Genomic DNA, 21,803 nt, shown 5'->3' on the forward strand with positions numbered 1-21,803 from the left:
CTGTGTTCCACCATGCACCTTTGGTAACCAGGGAAACGCGAGAGCCGTCGCTCGTTAGCGGCTATGAGCGCTGGCGTCAATATCAACGAGCTGTTGTTTATCGAGGACACGTTGTCTGGAAGGCGTCTGTTGGTGGATTCGGGCGCCCAGAGGAGCATCCTGCCTGCATCGGCCACGGACGCCTTGGGAAACTGACATGGACCACCCCTGGACGCGGCTAATGGGACTTCCATCCGTACGTTTGGTACCAGGTACGTGACTATGTGTTTACATGGACAGCAGTTTAGCTGGGATTTTATTATTGCTTCAGTATTGGTGCCTATACTGGGCGCGGATTTTTTGTGTGCTCACAGACTGTTAGTGGACGTTGCGAACCGTAGGCTGATTGGCTCTGTGTCCTTTGACACATACCCCTGCACACTGGGGGGGCCGGGGCCGCCTGCCCTGGCCAATATGCTCGCCACAGGCGATATGTACCAGCGCCTCCTCGCTGAGTTTCCTGCTCTGACTGTCCCCACTTTCTCTGCCTCTGTCGCCAAGCATGGGGTGGAACATTACATCCCAACGGTGGGCCCGCCAGTTTATGCACGGGCACGCCGCCTGGATGCTGCTAAACTGGCAATAGCCAGGGAGGAGTTTGCCACAATGGAACGGCTCGGCATTGTGCGCCAGTCCAACAGTCCTTGGGCCTCCCCACTACACATGGTCCCCAAGGCGGACGGGAAGTGGCGTCCGTGTGGTGATTTCCGTCGCCTAAATAACATCACCACTCATGACCGGTACCCAGTGCCACATATCCAGGATTTCTCTGCCCACCTGGCAGGCGCCACCATTTTTTCTAAAATAGATTTGGTGCGTGGCTACCACCAGGTGCCGGTCCATCCGCTCGACGTGCCCAAGACTGCCATTATCACCCCGTTTGGACTGTTTGAATTCCTGCGCATGCCATTCGGCCTTAAAGGGGCAGCGCAAACATTCCAGCGGCTGATGGACTCTGTGCTGCGAGGCCTGTCATTTTTGTTTATTTATCTGGATGACATCCTGGTAGCCAGTGCATCGGTGGAGGAGCATCGGGGACATCTCCGTCAACTGTTCGATCGGCTCAACGAGCATGGGCTGATCGTGAACCCGGCCAAATGTCAGTTTGGCCTGCCGGCCATGGATTTCCTGGGCCACCATGTCTCTTCCCAGGGGGCTGTTCTTCTACCCGCCAAGGTGGAGGCAATTGCTGCTTTCCCCCGCCCCCTCACCATCAAACCTCTCCAGGAGTTCCTGGGGATGGTTAATTTTTACAATAGGTTTATAGCCCATGCGGCTCACCTGATGAGACCTCTGTACGAGGCGCTGAAGGGGAAGAGAGCCAACGATGACGTGGGCTGGTCCCCGGAGCCGGTCCAGGCATTCGAGGGCTCTAAGGCTGCTAGGGTGACCAGGTGTCCCCCTTTTGGTTGTACTGTCCCACCATTTGACCAAATGTCCCACGTCCCTCATATTGAGAGGATGTCCCTCTTTTCGAAGCCAAAAAAAACATGCGTCTAAAAGCCCCTCCCTACAGACAGTAAACGTATCAACCCGCCTCTTGTTCACACACATTGCTCTGATTGGTTATAGTACTTTAGCGCGCTGCTTGCCTGCTTGTGACGTGACTGAGACTGAGTCGAGACGCTACCTCATATCGCAAATCTGATTGGTCAAAAAAACACAACAACATTACAAGCAAACTAGTTCAAGATGGAAAGCAGTAAAAAGAAACGGACCTGCAGTTACAACCAAGACTGGCAAACGACACATGACTGGGTGAGGCAGATGGCAGGAAATCCGCAGCAGGCTTTCTGTGTTTTGTGTCATAGTTCGTTTTCAATTGCGCATGGAGGAGAATACGACTTGAAGCGCCACAGTGGACGTGAGTCTCACTTGAAAGTGGCTCACCAAAAAGAAACATCCAGATCTATGGATAAGTTTCTTTTTAAACCAAACAATGATAGCCAGACGGACAAGGTCACTGCAGCTGAGATAACAAGTGTCTATCACACAGTACAACACTCCCATTCATACAGGTCAGCCGACTGTGGTAACCTTTAACCTTTGATTTAAATCTATTCGGTGAAGACCATGGCAGTTATTCTAATATAGAAACACAATTTATTTGTATTATTATTTTTGTATTATACTACACTGTTTTCCCTAGTTCTGTGTTAACAGGGAATATCAAACACAAGACATTCCTGTCAAGTGATGACGTTTGAATATTTAAAACAGATGTTAGGTGGTATTTAATTTGTATTTATTTTGATTTAACCTTTAACCTTTGATTTAAATCTATTCAGTGAAGACCATGGCAGTTATTCTAATAAAAAAAAATTACATTATCTATCTGTCCCACTTTGTCCCACCAAAATCTTACTGTTGTCCCACTTTTGGACTTTTTGCATCTGGTCACCCTAAAGGCTGCCCTTGCCAACGCCGCCATGCTGGCACACCCATCTCCTGCTGCTCCTATAGCCCTCACCACCGATGCCTCCGATTATGCAGTAGGTGCGGTGTGCGAGCAGTGGGTGGCTGGCGCCTGGCAGCCTCTGGCCTTCTTCAGTAGGAAGCTGCGCGACAACGAGAGGAAGTATAGTACATTCGACAGGGAGCTCCTGGCCCTCTTCCTCGCCATACGTCACTTCAGGTTCTTGCTGGAGAGCCGCAAGTTCACAGTTTTTGTCGACCACAAGCCCCTAACGTTTGCCATGGCCAAGACCACAGAGCCATGGTCGGGGCGGCAGCAGCGCCAACTTTCCGCCATATCGGAGTTCACTACCGACATCCAGCATGTAGCCGGTAAAGACAACCAGGTGGCAGACTGCCTCTCCCGGGCGCGCGTCAGCCCTCACCTTATATCAGTTATTGTGTTGAAGTATGGGGGAATACTTATGGGACTAATATAAAACCATTATATATACTACAGAAGAGGGCTGTACGAATCACACATAAAGTGAGTTATCGAGAACACACAAATATATTATTTATTAAATCTAGAATAATTAAACTTGAAGACATGGTTAAGTTTCAAACAATGTTAATTATGTTTAGGGCAAGAAATAATACACTGCCAGAAAAACTACAAAATCTTTTTCATTTGGTAATTTCGTTGGATATACACTGTGTATTAATGCTTGTGTATCTTATTGTGTGTTGTCATGTTTGTTTATATGTGTGTTTAAAAAATAATAAAAAAAAATAAAAAATCTTTTTCATTTAGAAAGTGAGTTTAGTAGGAGAAAATACAATTTTAAACATCAGTTTGCACGTACCACACTTAAACAGATGTGTCCTTCAGTTATTGGTGTAAAGTTGTGGAATTCTCTCCATAGCGAGCTTTAAGTGGTCTGCACACGGCGGGCGACCGATGTCGCCTGGCGATGCGATAGCCTGTCGCTCAATGACAATCCGCTTAGCCCCCCACACCAGAGGCGACCGTTCTCAGGTATAATAAGCTATGTGTCGCTCTGTTTAGCTGGGGGTGTTTCCCCCCGGGAGATATAGGAGGGCGGACCGCCGGGACCGGTCGTTAGGTTGTCGTGAAGCGGGTTAGCAGGTAGCTGTGTTGTGCAGTACGAGAGAGTATTAACCTGTAAAACCCATATTGAGCTGGAATTAAACCACCATATACGAATACAACCTCTCCTCATTCTTCCTGACATTACTGCATGCCTGATTGCTACGATACGTTCATTACCACCGATTGGACAAGTATTGTTATGCAGCTGCTGAAAGAGAATGTTTTTTTCACGGAAGACGCAAACTGTTTTGTTCTCAACCATAATTTTCTTTGGACAATACACCTTACAAACTACATCAGCTGCAGCCTGGACATTAAACTCTGTCAACATCCACAACTTATTTAGTTACCCGAGTATTAAAACACTAGTAGGTGTTTTGTGGCGCATTGTTAATTTATTAGTTAATGACAAGCGGCCACTATAGCTTCTCAAACTAACATTATTTATTTAAATAGTTCCCGTTAATAATAATGAACATAAGTAGCATGGTAATAATACGTAGGTTATTTATCAATGAATGTATTGAATGATACATTAAAGGTGTACAAATTATACACCAGTAGAACTTCTGCACTACTTCTACTGTAGAAGTCATGTTATTTCCTCATTGTCCTGCCTGCCGTCGCCTCAAAAAATAGGATTGAGGCGATATTTAGCGAGGCGACAGAAATAGCTTGCCGACCGTCGCTTCAAAATCTCCTGCCGTGTGTGTTCTCTCATTCATAACAATGAAGGCGATACAATTCTGTCTGTCGGCTCGCAAAAAAAATCGGTCGCCTGGCAAAAATCGCCCGCCGTGTGCGTTGGGCTTAAGGGATGTAATAGTGTTTATCAATTCAAATTTTTTTATAAAAAAAAAATATTTAGTCAGTATGAAAATCAAATGTGATCTGAATAGTGAGATATTTTCTTTTTTTTCCTTCTCTTTCTTTTATTATTTATTCTTTATCATTATTATTATTATTTAATTTTTTCTTGTTTAACTGTGGATTGTGTGTTTCTTTTATAATGGTATAAATTATTATTTGTGTAAATTAGGTTGTACGCCGACCATTAAGTAAATACTTGTTAGTTTAGGAATAAGGGGCAGGTAACTATAAGATTTATTCTTCTTCCTGCTCCTTTTGTCCATGGAATGACTATTTATGATTGTGTAATGAAGAAACTATGATTGTTTGATTCCATGTGGCAAATAAAAACTCTGAACTGAACTGTGCACCTGGGCATCGACTATGCTGCCATGGCTGCTGACCAGCTCACCGACTCAGACCTTCAGGCGTTCAGGGCGGCTGTGACAGGACTTCGACTTGAGGATGTGGTGTTTCACGACAGCGGTGCCACGCTCCTCTGTGACGTCTCCACTGGCCAGCCCCGCCCCATGGTTCCAACTGACTGGCGCCACCGGGTATTTGACACCATTCATGCCCTTTCACACCCTGGGGTAAAGGCGTCGGTCAAGCTGGTAGGGGCCAAGTTCGTCTGGCCGGGCCTTAGGAAGGACGTCAAAGTATGGGCGGCCTCTTGTGTGGCGTGCCAGCGTGCCAAGGTACATCGTCACACTAAGGCCCCCCTGGAGCCGTTTCTCATTCCAGAGAGGCGGTTTGACCATGTCCACGTGGACCTGGTGGGCCCACTTCCCCCGTCTCAGGGTTTCACACACCTCCTCACTATGGTGGACAGGACCACCAGGTGGCCGGAGGTTGTTCCCCTGTCATCAACAACGGCTGCGGAGGTGGCTCAGGCGTTTATCTTCGGCTGGGTCACTCGGTTTGGCACGCCATTGGACCTGAATTCGGACAGGGGATCCCAGTTCACTTCTGAGCTGTGGAGCACCGTGGCTGAGAGACTTGGGGTGAAACTCCATCGTACCACAGCATACAACCCAAAGGCCAACGGCATGTGTGAGCATTTTCACAGATCCATGAAGGCCGCTCTCTGGGCCACACTCACAGACGGCAACTGGGTCGACCGTCTTCCGTGGGTCATGTTGGGCCTACGTACTGCCCCTAAAGAAGACCTGCAGGCCTCTTCAGCCGAATTGGTTTTTGGTCAACCGCTGAGGGTCCCAGGGGAGTTCCTTCCTGGTTCCTCTGCCCCTTGGTCCACTACAGCTCACCGATCTGCCTTCCAGAACGCAGCGAGGGTGTTTGCCCCAGTTCCCACACATCACTGCCTTCCCCAGTCCTACATTCCTAAGGACCTGATGACTGCGAGGTATGTGTTCATCCGTCATGATGCCCACCGTTCTCCACTGCAGGCTCCCTATGACGGGCCCTTCCGCGTCCTCGAGCCGGGCCCCAAGTACTTTGTGGTGGACATGGGGGGGAATAAGGAGCAGATCTCAGTCGATCATCTTAAGCCTGCTCATGTGGTCCCAAACGGGCCAGTGGAGCTGGCTCAGCCCCGGCGCCGGGGCCGGCCACCCAAGTCTTCCCCTGTCCCATGCCCTCCGGCCGTTGTTATCCCTACCTCTCCACCGACGAAGCCTCGGCGGCGGCAGGGACGGCCCCCTGCCCCTACCCTTACCCTTCCACGTTCCCTGTGACTGTTAAATACAGTCGTTATGGCCGCGTGGTCAGACCTCCTAAAAGAGACTGAAGACACTGGGTGCACTGTTTTTGGGGGTTTATTGTGTTCAGTTCCGTTTATTTGGTGTTGCACTGAATGTCAATTCTGAATGTTCGGGGGGGGCCTGTGTGGTGGACACTAGATGGAGGTGTCTCACTTCAGAATGGACACTGATTGAGTGACAGGAGGGAGTTGACTTAAAGGAAAACTCCAACATTTTGGGAAATTAGCTTATTTAACATCTTCCCTGGAGTTAGACAAGAAGATACATACCTTTTTTGTCTCTGTGCGTGCATTTAGCTCAGGGAACAGTCGCTCCGTTAGCATAGCTTAGCTTCATCACTGGAAGTGAGGCAGGACAGTAGCGTGACGTTCCCTACAGGTTTGTTGATATTCTCATTCCTTCAAAGGATCCGAACCGATTGAAGTTTATGGATACCATGACTTAAAATCCTCTTACCTTGACGATTAAAAGCCTCCCCAATTTAGAAAACAGTAATCCAATGGCTGGTATTGATAATATACTACTAACTACTGGACGCTCGGAGCTAACCGGAGCTAACGCAGAACAGGAGGATGGTAAAGCAAATATAATGACTTCCTTTCTGGGGTTTTCCTTTCTCATTCCTGTACCTCGTGAACATAATTTCCTTATAAATCTGTTTGAATTGTCTCATGTTTGGACATTGCTTTAGCACCACATTCAGACTGTTCCACAGTTTCACTCCACATATTGAGATGCAGTGTCTTCTCATGGTAGTGCGTACATTAAGAACTTTTAAATTGAGTTTTCCCCTCAGATTATAACCCCCCTCCCTATCAAAGAACAGTTCTTGAATGTTTCCTGGAAGTACATGACCTTTTGCTTTATACATTAATTGTGCCGTTTTAAATTCCACGAGATCATTTAACTTTAATGTTTTTGACTTTAAAAATAATATGTTTGTGTGATCACGATAACCTGCAATGTGAACTATCCTTATGGCCCTTTTTTGGAGTATAAAAACAAATATAATTGGATTTAACCAAAGAAAACAATACAAAATTATGTTTTTAACTAACTTTAATAACAGTACATCTGCAAACAGTGCCAGTGTAGTTCAATGTTCAGTGCCAGTGAGGTTTCTTTTTTAAATTCAGTTCAATGCAGTTCAACTGTCAGTACAGTGCAATAACTAAATAGTAATAATTAAATAGTTAAATAATACAGAATAATAATTTGTTTAATTAAAAGAAATGAGAAAAAAACTAAAATGTCATTTATTTTAAAGGTTTATGATTCTCCCCATCTCTGGCTGACATCACCATTGTGATACATGATGGTTAGGCCTTTGTGTTTTCGTCAGTGAGGGATTCTCTTTTGTCGGTCACCAGCGTTTTCTACTTGCTGAAGCTTCTCTCTGTATAATCATTTTTTTAAATATCAACATTATCTGGCCATCCTCAGTAAATAATACTATCAAACTTTCCAAAGACCAGACTTGGGAAGGGCATGCACACACACACACACACCTACACACACCTACACACACACACACACACACACAGAAAGGCAGAATGGCGAGAGAGAGAGAGAGAGAGAGAGAGAGAGAGAGAGAGAGAGAGAGAGAGAGAGAGAGAGAGAGAGAGAGAGAGAGAGAGAGAGAGAGAGAGAGAGAGAGAGAGAGAGAGAGAGAGAGAGAGAGAGAGAGAGAGAGAGAGAGAGAGAGAGAGAGAGAGAGAGAGAGAGAGAGAGAGAGAGAGAGAGAGAGAGAGAGAGAGAGAGAGAGAGAGACTTGTTATGCGCCTCGGAATGGATTTGGTAGCTTTTTTTCTGTGTCTCCGTAGACCATGCCGCGCCACCATTTTAAAGTCATAGTGAAGATTGATTTATATGAAAACCAATGTATGTATAATTTAGCTAGCTCGCCAAGGTTACTGTGATCAAAGCAAACTTTAATAAAAAGATTTAAAAATAAAAGTGTTTACTTTTTATTTGGTAGGCAATGGTAGGGAAACTTTTTTTTTATTTTTTTTTATTTTTATATGTATCGATTTTTTGATATTTTTGACAACACTAGCTCCTAGTGGTCAACAGTGTTTCAGACTGTGGTTGTACTGGGCAGCTCCTGGTGGTCAACTGTGTTTCAAACTGTGGTTGTACTGGGCAGCTCCTAGTGGTCAACAGTGTTTCAGACTGTGGTTGTACTGGGCAGCTCCTAGTGGTCAACAGTGTTTCAGACTGTGGTTGTACTGGGCAGCTCTTAGTGGTCAACAGTGTTTCAGACTGTGGTTGTACTGGGCAGCTCCTAGTGGTCAACTGTGTTTCAGACTGTGGTTGTACTGGGCAGCTCCTAGTGGTCAACAGTGTCAGGCTGTTGTTGTACTGGGTAGCTCCTGGTGGTCAACTGCATTTCAGACTGTGGTTGTACTGGGTAGCTCCTGGTGGTCAACTGTGTTTCAGACTGTGGTTGTACTGGGCAGCTCCTGGTGGTCAACTGCGTTTCAGACTGTGGTTGTACTGGGCAGCTCCTAACAGTGTCAATGTGTGAGTTACATTACATGACATTTCTACACTTTCTATAGAAATGTACTATGTTATTTACCTTACCTCCTTCCAGAACCGGAAGTTAGGAACCGGTTCCTATTAGAACCGGTTTTCGGTGCCCAACCCTATAAATAATTGACTATTATCTTACCTAATTTTGTGTTTGTGTTACTACTACTACTTATTGTTACCATCCTTGCATTCATTGATGTTTCTTAATTGTGCACTGTTGAGTCTGAGCTCGAAACACAAGAATTTCATTACCTGCAATGCCCCCTGTATTGTTGTGTATTTTGACAAATAAAGAACTTGAACTTGACGTGTTCTGTGCCTCGAGAGCTCAGCCGCATCGGCACCCTGAGAAACTCCTCTGTGTGATGTCACCCAGAGGAGAGTAGACTAGGGGTGCACCGATATATCGGTCGGGTATCTGTATCGGCCGATAAGTGCCTTGTTGACTGCCATCGGCCTATCGGCCGATAAGCTCAAATTTGCAGATGCCAGTGGCCGATAAATGTCCGTCAATTTGTGTCGTGTCAATCTGGTCCACACGTTCAAACTTTGAAAAAATGAAAGCAACTAAAACCCTGCCTACTCCCCAGACAGTCTGCAAACTGTCACAAGCATTCTGGCACTAGCTGTATCTGAATTTGATTATTCGTTCTACTCGTACATCATACATGTAACGTTAAGCTAATGTTTTTCCAACAACGATAGCTAGTTAGCCAACGCTAGCCAGCTACTGCGAAAACTATTGCCCAACTGATGATATCAGGAGCTATCAGTAGCTAGCCACTAGCCAAGGGGATTAATAAAGGAATATCTTATCTTATCGTATCTTATAACGTTAGACAATGCCTCATGTATTAAACTAACGTGAATAGTTGACTGGGTAATTTTGTTTAAACAGTAACGTTAGCTAGGTAGCTAACGTTAGCTCATGGAACAATGATAGCTAGTTAGCCAACGCTAGCCAGCTACTACGAAAACGATTGCCAAACTGATTATATCAGACGTTGATATCAGGAGCTATCAGTAGCTAGCCAGCTAGATAACGTTAGACAAGTTTTCAATCAGACAAATGTATAGAAAAACTTTTATTATAACATTCTTTGCAGTAAAATCATTATGCCTCGTTTGGTACTCCTGCGGAGCGCTGGTAGCCTACTCGTGGGTGGCGGGGAGCTAACGTTATTAGCTACGGTATGGTTGTTGTTGATCTCTCGTGTAAATCAATGGCGGAGTTCCCCGAAGTAAAAAAATAAGCGCTTGCCGATTTGTGGTAAGAAAAGCAGGGCGGGTGCAAGCGGTGTGACGTAATTGGCAGAATCGACTGTCAATCTAAATTGTTCTGTTTGATTGATTGATTGATTGAAAACTTTATTAACAGATTGCAGAATGGGTACAATACAGTACAGCTCAATACGACAGTGGACTGGAGGATAAAGACCAGAAAAAGACGTTCGTCTTTTTTACATAAGGGTCCTCCATTTTCAATTCAGCAAAACATTTAGAGACAAAATATACAGTAGTTTCATAAAAATAAAAATAAAAATGTATTAAAAAAATTAAATGCCACAAATATCGGTATCGGCTGATTGTGATAGTTGAACAATCGGTATCGGTATCAGCCGCACATTTTCATATCGGTGCATCCCTAGAGTAGACCTCTAGTGAACTGCAGACACTAGTTCCTCAACCATTTCTTCAACTTTCCTCAAGTCGGACCTCTACTACAGTTGAAGTGAGTTGAGGAAATAGTGTCTATAGGTCCGGCAGCGTGGCTACATGAGTAGAGCTCCGTACTCATGATCGGAAGATCACCGGTTTGAGCCCCGGTCAAGGCCGTTGACGGAAAGTGGTGTTGTTGTCCAACAAGGGGCAGTCTGTCCTCTGGACTAGTCAGTAACGATGCCCCTGTTACGGTGATAGGACACCGTATACTGTAGCTGTGAGTGGCGTCCTTCGGATGAGACACTAAACCGAGGTCCTGACTGAATCTGTCGTTAAATAACCCAGGATGCCTATCGCAAAGAGTAGGGGGTTCCCCAACGTTCCTGGCCAAATTCCCAATCAGGTCTCTGGCATCAAGGCCACCTAATCATCCCTTCCCCTTAATTGGCTGATATCAATCCCTGTCTCCTGAGCCGTTCAGCCATTGTGTAGTGTGATGTGTGCCTGGTGCCAGTGTATGGTAGTCATTGTATAGTGTGATGTGTGCCTGGTGCCAGTGTATGGCAACCATTGAGCCTGCATAGCCCAAGGTTGGGTGCTACCAGTGGTGGTGAAGGAGGCAATTTCCACCCTACATTGTGGGGAGCGCTTTGAGTGTCTGTCTAGAAAAGCGCTATATAAATGTAATGAATTATTATTATTATTATGCTCTCCGCTCTGTGACGTCACCCAGAGGTAGTTATCAGGGTGTCGAAGAGTTCTCGAGACACAGAGCATGTTGGTGAGTTATGTACTTTATCACAACTTTAGTATACTTTTTGAATACATACAAATTATGTTAAGGTATATAAAGTGAGACAGTGGCTCGGGAGGTAGGGGCGACAGTGGCTTGGGAGGTAGAGCAGTCTGGTAATCCGGAGGTATCCGGTTCGATTCCCGCTCCTCCCGGGCAGCGTGTCGAAGTGTCCTTGAGCAAGACACTTAACCCCTAACTGCTCCCGATGAGAAGGTCGGCACCTTGCATGGTCGCCTTCCACCATCGGTGTGTGAATGTGTGAGTGAATGGGTAAAATGTGAGGAACAAATTTGGATAAAAGTGCTATATAAATTCAGCCATTTACCATTCATATAAAGTATACTTTCAGAAAGTAATTATGTATACTTTTCTTTCTTTACTTGCGCTGAAATATCTCCCTGTGCCTGTTCCGTCAGCCTGGCATCACCTGATATTCCTTATGATCTGGGGAGGTCAGCACGGAGCCGTGAGGATGTCACACTGGTCGGGACAGTGTTTGGTTGCAGACGGTTTGACAGCGTGGCGGAGTCTAGCGTCGGTCCCTTTTCCCGGTCGCCGTTAGTCAGAAATGGAGATCAGATGAGGCTGGTGTATTTTTAGATTCTTGTGATATCGATGAAGGTCCTGCAAGCTGTGTGTGTGTGCAGTGCTGAAGGTCTTTCCTTCTTTTCTTGCATTTAAACGTATGATCTAAAATAAGATATTCCTCTATTGATCTCTGATCACTCTGTGTCGACTTGTAACTTTCTTAGCAGATCTTTATTGTTTATTCTTATTTATTGTGCCTTATTTATTTATTACTTACTTATTGTGTAGTGTACTGTATGTAAGGGTTTACTAGTGTATGTGTGTCAAGAGTATGAACGGTGTGTGTGTGTGTGTGTGTGTGTGTTAGTGTGTCAAAAATATCGAAATATCGATACATATCGATACTGAATATTTAAAACGGTTTCGATACTCATTTCCCGAAATATCGATACTTTCTGCAGTATCGATACCAGCTGGCTTGCTCGCAGTGTTCTACCGCAAGTTGTTGACACGCTGTTCAGAGCACGCTTGCCCCTCCGCCTCCTCCAGCCCTCCGCCTCACAGAGCCGTCTTCAGTTTGTAAACAAACATTTTAGCTGAAGATGGCAAATGCAGAGCCTCCGCAACTTGTGCTTGTGGATAAAGAAAACAGCAGAAGTGCTGTTTGGAAGTACTTCGGGTTTGAAGTAAACGACGAAGGAAAAGCTAAAGCGCTGTTACAGAGCAGTGCCAACGATACAGCTATTAGCTAACGTTAGCTTATGCTAGCTAGCTGGCCACCTTTATAATTACTTCATGGAAACGGAGTAACGTTAAGTCGAGTTCATACTAACTACACTAGTACACGTATGAACTAGGGCTGCAACTAATGACTATTTTGGTAGTCGACTAATCTGTCGATAATTTTTTCGATTAGTCGACTAATCAAAAAACAATTATATTTAAAAAGAAAATATATATATATATTTTTTTTTCCACTACCTATCTTTGTGAAAGTGGCTTCTCAGCTCTGGTCCAGCTGAAGACAGAGCAGAGGAACAGATTGGACATTGAGCATGACCTCAGAGTTGCTTTGAGACTCTTGTCAGGACCAAACAACATCCCCAGTTATCCCATTAGTTCCCCCAAACTTACTGTCGGTCTGTTATGTTAAGCTAAGAAGTCTTCAGCTGGCTGGACCAGAGCTGAGAAGCCACTTTCACAAAGATAGGTAGGTAGTTTCCATGAAGTGTTTAAGTAGCAGCAATCTTGTTGAAAATGTAACGTTAATAAATGCTCCGAGTCCGAGCATAGCTCCGGAGAAATCTCTCTCTCTCTCTCTCTCTCTCTCTCTCTCTCTCTCTCTCTCTCTCTCTCTCTCTCTCTCTCTCTCTCTCTCGCCGTCATGAAAATAGTTGTAGTTGTTGTTTTAACCAAATAAAAAGCAGCAGCACTATTGCATAACTGAGTCATGTTTGCTATGTATTTCTTTCTTTAGGGGAGTTTGTTTCACAGTTTTAGCATGATGTTTTATAGATGAATGAATGAATGAATGAAAACTTTATTTAACAGATTGCAGAATGGGTACAATACAGTACGGCTCAATACATACAATTGTTAAGGGGATGCAGACCTGAGAAAGACGTTTGTCTTGTTTCCATCAGGGTCCCCCATTTTCAATTCATATAGACATTTATGACATACACAACATACATGACATTTATGGCATAGGGACATATAGGTATTTAGTACTGATACATTTGTGACATAGCGGTATTCAAATATACAGTACTGTTACCCCTAGATCCTGACAGAGTATATACATATGATGGGGAGGGGACTGTACATTAGGAGGGGGTGGGTGGGTGGGAGGGAAATATACATACGGCGGGGAGGGAATATATACATGCGGTGGGGAGGAGACTGTCTAGGTTAAACAGGTTTTTGTTTTTAAGAGGGGTTTGATTTAGATTAGATAATTTAGTTATTTTTAAATGTCTGATCTAAAGATAAACAAAGGGTTTTAAAAGTGTTATATTTATCTTCTCTTATAGTACCAGAGAGAAGCTGAGGAGAATCAACCAGCAACAAAAGCAAAATTTGTTAATAAAAATATATATATATATATATTTTAATTTTTTTGGTATCGAAAATATCGATAATATCGATACTTTTCAAGGTATCGTATCGAAGTCGAAATTCCAGTATCGTGACAACGATAAATAAATAAATGTGCACATATTTAATGGGGAAGTGCCTCATTTGCATATATAAACATAAAATTCAGAAAACTTGCAATATATTTTTTCTTAGTTTATATGTACATAACAAACTGGGAAAGTTTCATAGTGATATCTATTCAAATATTTGTTTGCCTATTAGGGGGTACTACACTGTACTACACTGTTTGTAGCCTGTGTGTAGTTCTGTTCAGTTCAATAACATCATTATTATTATTATTCAGTTATCAGGCATGTGTTTAGGTTGTCAATTACTAATGGTTTGATTAGGTATTGTGTTTGTAAATAGCTGTTTCAAAAACATTTTTACAATACAGAATTTTGAAGGCGTTTTCCCAAAAATTAGTTTTTATGCGTTTTTTACAGAGGGGTTTGTTGATATATCATTCATAGCCTGATTTATAGTACATTTACATTTCTGGTAAGTTCAAGCCCGGACCATAAAGCTTCTGGAAGGGTTAGCGCGACACGAGGCTCTTCCAATTCGTACGCCGATTGTAACTGAGGGGTACAATTCCCTGACTGTATTGATAAGTATGGTATCATTAAACCACTACCGATTATGTACTTTAACTACTGGCCACACAGTACATGATATAGATATGATGAACACTTTCCCACCTGATGAAACGAAGTCCACACAAATGTATAAATCGAATATTTTATATAGCAAAGGGTATATACAACGTTCACTTAATGACATTTATGATTTGAATGCACTTGTAAGGCAAATGAGTATTCGTAGGCAAATCAACATTGAATGTCCAATCTCTGGTTACGCAGGGAGCAAGTATACAACCTGGTTCTTTAGGGAACTATAGCGATGGTACTTAAATGATTATAGCTGGATACACTAAAGGGGGGTCCCGCTGGTTGTAAGTCAGTAGGGGGGGGGTTAGGAGAGCCGCTGGCGATATCCCATCTGGCCAACGATTTCTTGGGAGAATTCAGAGTGCTGAACACGGTGCCCACAGAACCTCGGTCCACAGATGAATACAGCTGGGCCCTCTTGTAGACGGTAGCTGCCGGTCCACAACGAAGAGACGTGAGGCGACCTCACTCGGGGTAGAGTGCCGTCTCACCTGGACGCGTGTAGCTTTATGCCAAGCAAGCAGTGCAAAAATTTACCGTAGTGGCATGCAGTAATGCGCCTTTCATTTTCGCGGAAATAGGCTGTCTATTGCCATTCTCTTTGACAAACTCTAACCTTAACCAGCTCCTTAACAACGCCTAAACTTAACCGTTCTAACCTTAACCAACTCCGAAACAATGCCTAACCTTAACCTTACCTTAACCATAGAAATTATATTGCCATTCTCTTTGACAAACTCTAACCTTAACCAGCTCCTTAACAGCGCCTAAACTTAACCGTTCTAACCTTAACCAACTCCGAAACAATGCCTAACCTTAATCGGCGAAAGAATACACGTTAAAAAAAAATCACGTTAAAAAATATTTTCGATGGGATTCGAACTCGCCAGCAAACAAGCCATAGGATCCACAGCCATGTGTCCTTACCAATTGAGCTATTTGTTGGATACTGAATAAGGGGCGGTGACTTATATATATTGAGCTCCGCTCGTGTCGCATGCGCGGGCACCTCGCGCGAGCACGCCGGCGCACGCACGCACCTGAGCGAGCACGCCGCCGCCGGTGCACGCACGGTAGCATTTGTCTGAAAAGAAGGGCGCTTTACCGCACTAGCGTGCGGTGACGAATGCGGAAGCATTTTTGCACTGCTTGCTTGGCATTAACGTACAGGCCACCTGGACTCCTCTCGGGGGGGTAGTTCCAACACTCAGCAGTGTTGGCTGTTATCCATGGCATAATCAAAGCACCCAAAGCAAGTAGATAATCCAAGCCATGTAGGGCTCGCCGTCGTCCGGGTAAAGTAATCCAATGTACAGGTCCACTCGTCCTGGCCCAGAACTCCTCGGATGAAAGCACCACACGTGGTCTGCCCAGCCTGGTTAAGACTCTAGATAACGCCAGGAACGATGGGGGGTAGTGCTCACTTTATAACTCTAACCGAACGATGCACCATACATAATAGACTATTATTAACTTAATAGAAATACGTCCCACTCGACGGTATAGTGCCAAACTATGACAATTCAACTATTAATCCACACGATGTCTCAATGCCTATTCTGAGGCCAAGTAGGCCATACTGCACCACACGTGGGTCGTGGGTGAGGCTTCACGTCTGTTACTAGGTTGGAGGGTAAAGGACTAATGGACTAAAAGAAAGTTCTACTTTACTTGCGCCATATATATATGCGCTGTGAACAAATAGTACCATTCGTATTTCGCCAGACGTATTCCTACGCGGAACCGGGCTTGTAACGACATGTTCGTCGGCACGATTGAACTTGAACCAAGGGGCTTGGCTGCTGGCGCCAGGTTCTTGTCCAATGAGCGAATGAAACTATTATGGGCTGTTAGTAGACTAAAGGGATATTCAGTGTATATGTACAAGGAATATACAAGGGATATCAAACGATATACAAATACTATTAAATATCCATAAATAAATATATATATTCGGTTTAATCTGATCCTTCACAACACCGATGTTCTACTGGCAGCAAAATAAAGTGAGTCTCTCAGCCTCTGCTTTATGATATTATGATATGAAAAAGTAACTGTAGTGCTTTCAGACCCATTTACGGAGACCCGACTCCAGAGGGTTGGTATGTTTGTGTGTTCAAGCGATTTTGCTAACAGGGGGCGTGGCAATGGGAGTGGCCTATCACAAAAAGATATCGACTGTTGTGAATTTGTGCTTGTTTTTCAGGAAACCTCCTTATCATTTTGAAACAGATTTCAGAGTGAACACTGTTCCATGCTGCGTCTGAATTTGATGAACTCCTAGTGTTGTTTACTGAATGTTTGAATTGTCATACCTTTTTTTTTTTTTTTTTAACTATCTTTTTTCCCCCTCCTCTTTTTCCGATTTTTCTCCCATCCCACTGTTAGTCGTTATGCCAATTCCCAACTCCCTTCCTGGTTGTTGCGCACCCCCCCTACTGTTGGTCCGGGAGGCCGGAGACTATCACATGCTATCCTCCGACACATGCGCAGCCAGCCGGCAGCCAGCCTGGCAGCTCAGATTCTCACTGGGAGAGTGTAACGTGTGGAAGGTCACACTACCTCCCTCCAGATCCTTCCTTCGCTGAGCAGGCGCCCCGACCGAACTGTAGGAGTATTTTTCTGTTTACAACGCCCAGGACCCACCCATCAGCTTTCCCACCCTCTAATACTGCCAACAGTACGGACGACCAGCCAAACTGAAAACAATGTGGAGAGCTGGGATCAAACCCGCGAACCCAGCGTCTCCAGCATTGGTGGTGAGTGCCTTGCCCACTGCACCACCTGGCCGCCCGAATTGTCATACTTAAACAAACACAGTTGTGGCAACAGCTCAAATGGAGAGGAGAAGCTTCGTATTGGCTTGCCGTAATAATAATAATAATAATAATAATAATAATAATAATAATAATAATAATAATAATAATAATAATAATAATAAATTTTATTTGTAGTGCACCTTTCATTCACTAGGATCCCAAAGTGCTACAGGGTTAAAACATAGTAAAAAGAAATACATAGAAAGTTATGTTTATAGTATGAACAGAAAAGTAAAAACAACAACACAAGAAATAATTTAATCACAAGAAAGAAATAGCTAGCAATCAAAGGCCTTTTGAAATATAAATGTTTTCAGGCCTGCTTTAAAAGAGTCCAGGCTCTGTGGTGCCCTCAGCTGGATGGGGAGGCTGTTCCACAGGCATGGTGCAGCCGAGCAGAAACATTAATCCCAGTCTACCGTACAGCCTCGTTTTAATCCCAGTCCAAATTAAGGGTTTTGAGGCAATTAGATCAGTGCTTGTCAGAGCTGCTGTCTGCGGCGAGACCAATCCCCAAGTGAGCAGGTACTTTTAATTGACCAGCCCTGCATGCAGCCGGAGAAGGAGAAGACTGAGGGCTAGATCCACAAAGAATGGATTGCACGGTGCTAATTGTGCAGTGATTGATTGAATGAAATTGTTAAGGGGATGCAGACCAGAGAAAGACTTTTGTCTTGTTTACATCAGGGTCCCCCATTTTCAATTCATAATGAATTGTAAGTAAGGGTGCAATTAGCACCGTGCAATCCATTCTTTGTGGATCTAGCCCTGAGTGATCTGAAAGGGGAATTGGGAGCTGAGGCCATGAGCTTCCAGCTGGCTTCTGCCTGACGGATGCTTGCTGTTCGTATCGAATTCACGGGCATCATGCACAGGCACAATTACAATGTGCAAATTCATTTGGGTGTGTTTTCCTGTTCTGCCCGTAGCATATCTCTCTCTCTCTCTCTCTCTCTCTCTCTCTCTCTCTCTCTCTCTCGCTCTCGCTCTCGCTCTCGCTCTCTCTCTCTTATCACGTAGCAGTGTCTGCTCCATAGGAAGCAGCATGAGTACAGATGAGACTGTGATGACATCACATAGTGTCTGCTCCACAGGAAGCAGCATGAGTAGAGATGAGACTGTGATGACATCACATAGCAGTGTCTGCTCCATAGGAAGCAGCATGAGTACAGATGAGACTGTGATTACATCACATAGCAGTGTCTGCTCCATAGGAAGCAGCATGAGTACAGATGACACTGTGATGACATCACATAGCAGTGTCTGCTCCATAAGAAGCAGCATGAGTAGAGACTGTGATGACAACCTATTCTCCAAACTGCTCAGCCTCCTTGAAATATCCGCCATCACCACTAACCTAAGAACATGTAACCTGAGGCTGTGACCACACCTACACACACTAATATTCATAATCAATATGTAGCATCTAATTTGGCTGGGCGTGACATCTGTGCTGAACAGACAAAAAGAAACAGTTAATCTACTTACATGTGAAAGACGCATTGTCCACATGGGGGTTTAAATTGTCTGCTTCCGAGATCCTTTTGGTTGTAGAGGACGTATTCCTTCTATTGTAATTGTTGGGAGTAAAGTATAACCCCACTTTTTTTCCCGCAAAGGACCCCTCACACCCAGCACCCTGTTTCAGCCCCTGCCCTCAGGTAGGCGCTTCAAGTCTATCCTTGCTAAATCCATCCGCTTCAAGGACAGCTTCTTGCCAACAGCCATTCGGACCCTGAACTCCCCCTCCGCCCTTACACTAACCAGGCTCCTGACCAGATGGACTAGTGACGTCTCTTAACAGTTCGGGTGGTAGTTATGATTTCTGGTTTTACTGGAACAAAGTGTCTGACGTGTGAAAAATAAGAAGGATTGTCTGAAGTCGTTCTTAATGCCAAAAAGGTCTCTCCAGTTTTATTTATCAAAGAGATAAATGGTTAACAAAACAAGGAAATACTCTTATTAAAAATGATCTCTAATCTAAAGATGGAGATCAAAGGGGGATTTGTTTATTTGTCCATACAATAATAGTTAAAAGAAAAGTTCTTGGTTCAGTAGTCGATTCTCCATTCAGGCGTCGTTTCCTTCGGCTCTGGCAGGTTGCTCTTTTCTGGCCCTCTCCTGGGCGGGCTTTTAAGTCTTTGCCGTCAGCCCCCACCCCCTAGGGCAGTGGTTCTCAAACTGTGGTACGCGTACCACTAGTGGTACTTGGTGGTACTGCTGGTGGTACTTGAAAACATTTCCAAAAAAGCTAAAAAAAAAAAAAAATTTTTTTTTTTTTTTTTTGCAGTCAGGCCACTGAACTTAGAAGCAGGCCAGGCCAGTGTTTCTGGTTGCGGCAGCGCGATAGTTAGATAATCTAAGTGGGGAACAACCAGGAGATCACTGTGACAGAGTCTGCAGTCTAAACAGTCATAAATCTTTAATTCAACTTCAGCCTTGATCATAACCATTTATTTTTAGATTTCTTGTAATGTCAGATAAAAAATGAAATACTCCCACTTTTCTGAAAAGAGTTGGTGTTAAATCTGACATTACAAAAAAATCCATCAAAATATGTGTTGCTGCTAATCATTGACACATGCCTAGCCTGTAATAATCCCCCCCAGAAAAATGTACTTTGCATTTGATATATTGTAAATATTTAACTTTTTGTGTTTTTTTTAACAATAATTTGTGATGCCATCACACAAACTGGCATTTAAAGGGTAAACATTCAAAAATGTATTGAATATGTGTTTTCTTTTCTTTTTTACAATAATTTGTGATGCCCATCACAAACACTGGCATTTAAAGGGTAAAAATTCAAAACTTCCTGCACCAGAATGCAGGAAATTAAGTTTTTGTAACAAAATAATTGTGTGTGTGTGTGTGTGTGTGTATGTGTGTGTGTGTGTGTGTGAGTGTGAGAGAGAATGACGGACAATTGCTTGCTGTGTGAGAGAGGGAGAGAGAGAGAGAGAGAGAGAGAGAGAGAGAATTAAGTACATTTGCTGAAATACAGTTGTTCTTCATTTTCTCACTTGCTATGTGAGAATGTTAGTTATTATGTTCTCAATGCCCCTTGCATTGTATGAGTTGTGTGGAAGCGTTTGCTAGTTCTAGTGCTATCCCTTTGTACATTGTGGCTGTGTCTGACAAAAGTTAACAATAAATAATGGTATTAGGAATACATTTGCCTCCTGCGTGAACTGTGCATAGCTGAATAGACTGTATTTTAACGCCGGTCATATGGTGGTACTTGGAGAGCCAGCTACGTTCTCAGGTGGTACTTGGTGTAAAAAGTTTGAGAACCACTGCCCTAGGGCCTAGTCCTTTGTCTTCATCAAAAAGAAGTGGGGGCCCGAAGGCCTTCATCGTGTAAACAGGGTAAAACAACAATGTCTTTGAAGTCAAATCAAATCAAATCAAATTTATTTATAAGGCCCGACAACACACGTTAATGTCCCCATGGGCCGTACAGGTCTTCTTTAAACAAGTCAAGAAGAAAACATAACAATAAGTCAAGAACAGAACAAGAACACCATAAGGTCCAAACATTTTTAGATGAATGCAAAAAATTTAAATAAAAAATTTAAGAATGCAAGCACTCCCAGACATACCCCACGCGAAGGTAAGGAAAAACTCACTAAAACCTAACAATAGGGAAAAAAGCTCCACAGGCAGTGTGGAGGAGAGAAACCTTAGAAGGGCCATTCAAGGGGGGATCTCCCTTCTTAGATGTTGGTGATAGTAGTGTTGCAGACGGCCAGTTGGTAAGCATGCACTCATGTGTGTAGTGAAACACAGATGAGTGCATGCAATAGCAACTGAACATTTTGAAAGATTAAAGATAAAGCAAATAGCGATAGCAACTGAACATTTTGAAAGATAGAGCTGATAGCGGATCTATTTGAGGCACAGGGGCGGCGCAAAGAGGGTCACGTCCTCCCCGTCTTAGTCACGGGACATTCAACACTCCGGTCATTGCTCAGGGACAGCCGGAGACAGGGAGATAGGGGGCGGCGCTTTATCTTTATCTTTATCTTTAGCTTTAGCTTTATCTCGGGTACCTTGCTCTGTTTGGAAAGAATCATGCATTTTTATGACTAACAGCTGTCCCTGGTTTGCTCAAGTCAGGACAAAAAAGGTCTACGCTAAATCAGGTCTAATATACACAACATATGTCCATTATTATCAGTTTACAGTATATTCACATTACATTTCATCCAATGTATTTCATTTTAATGTTTTATAAACCAAAGCTACACCATCATAGATGTGTGGGAGAATGTGTGTGTGTGTGTGTGTGTGTGTGTGTGTGTGTGTGTGTGTATGATAGTATGTTAGTGTGTGTGTGAATGTGTGTGTGTTTGAGTGACGGATATCTTTTTAAGCAATAGACAGATGTTAATATGGACATGGAGAGAGAGAGAGAGATATGTGCCCCTTGTTTGGTGTTTACTGAACGGTACGGTTTCGATGACTTAAATTACATTTGTACAGTTCCCTACTTGTATAAGTATAATCAATAGCCACTAGAGGTGTAACGGT

The 21,803-nt window shown here is 43.8% G+C and overlaps 1 protein-coding gene across 1 annotated transcript in view; it reads left to right on the top strand.

The window, feature by feature from the left end:
• hnrnpll (heterogeneous nuclear ribonucleoprotein L like) overlaps positions 1-21,803 on the top strand; it is a 325,690-nt gene that overhangs the window by 130,024 nt on the left and 173,863 nt on the right. The gene's annotated exons all lie outside the window — the stretch shown is intronic.

The sequence above is a fragment of the Notolepis coatsorum genome (assembly GCF_963971535.1).
Source record: "Notolepis coatsorum genome assembly, chromosome: 7".
Taxonomy (NCBI): Eukaryota; Metazoa; Chordata; class Actinopteri; order Aulopiformes; family Paralepididae; genus Notolepis; species Notolepis coatsorum.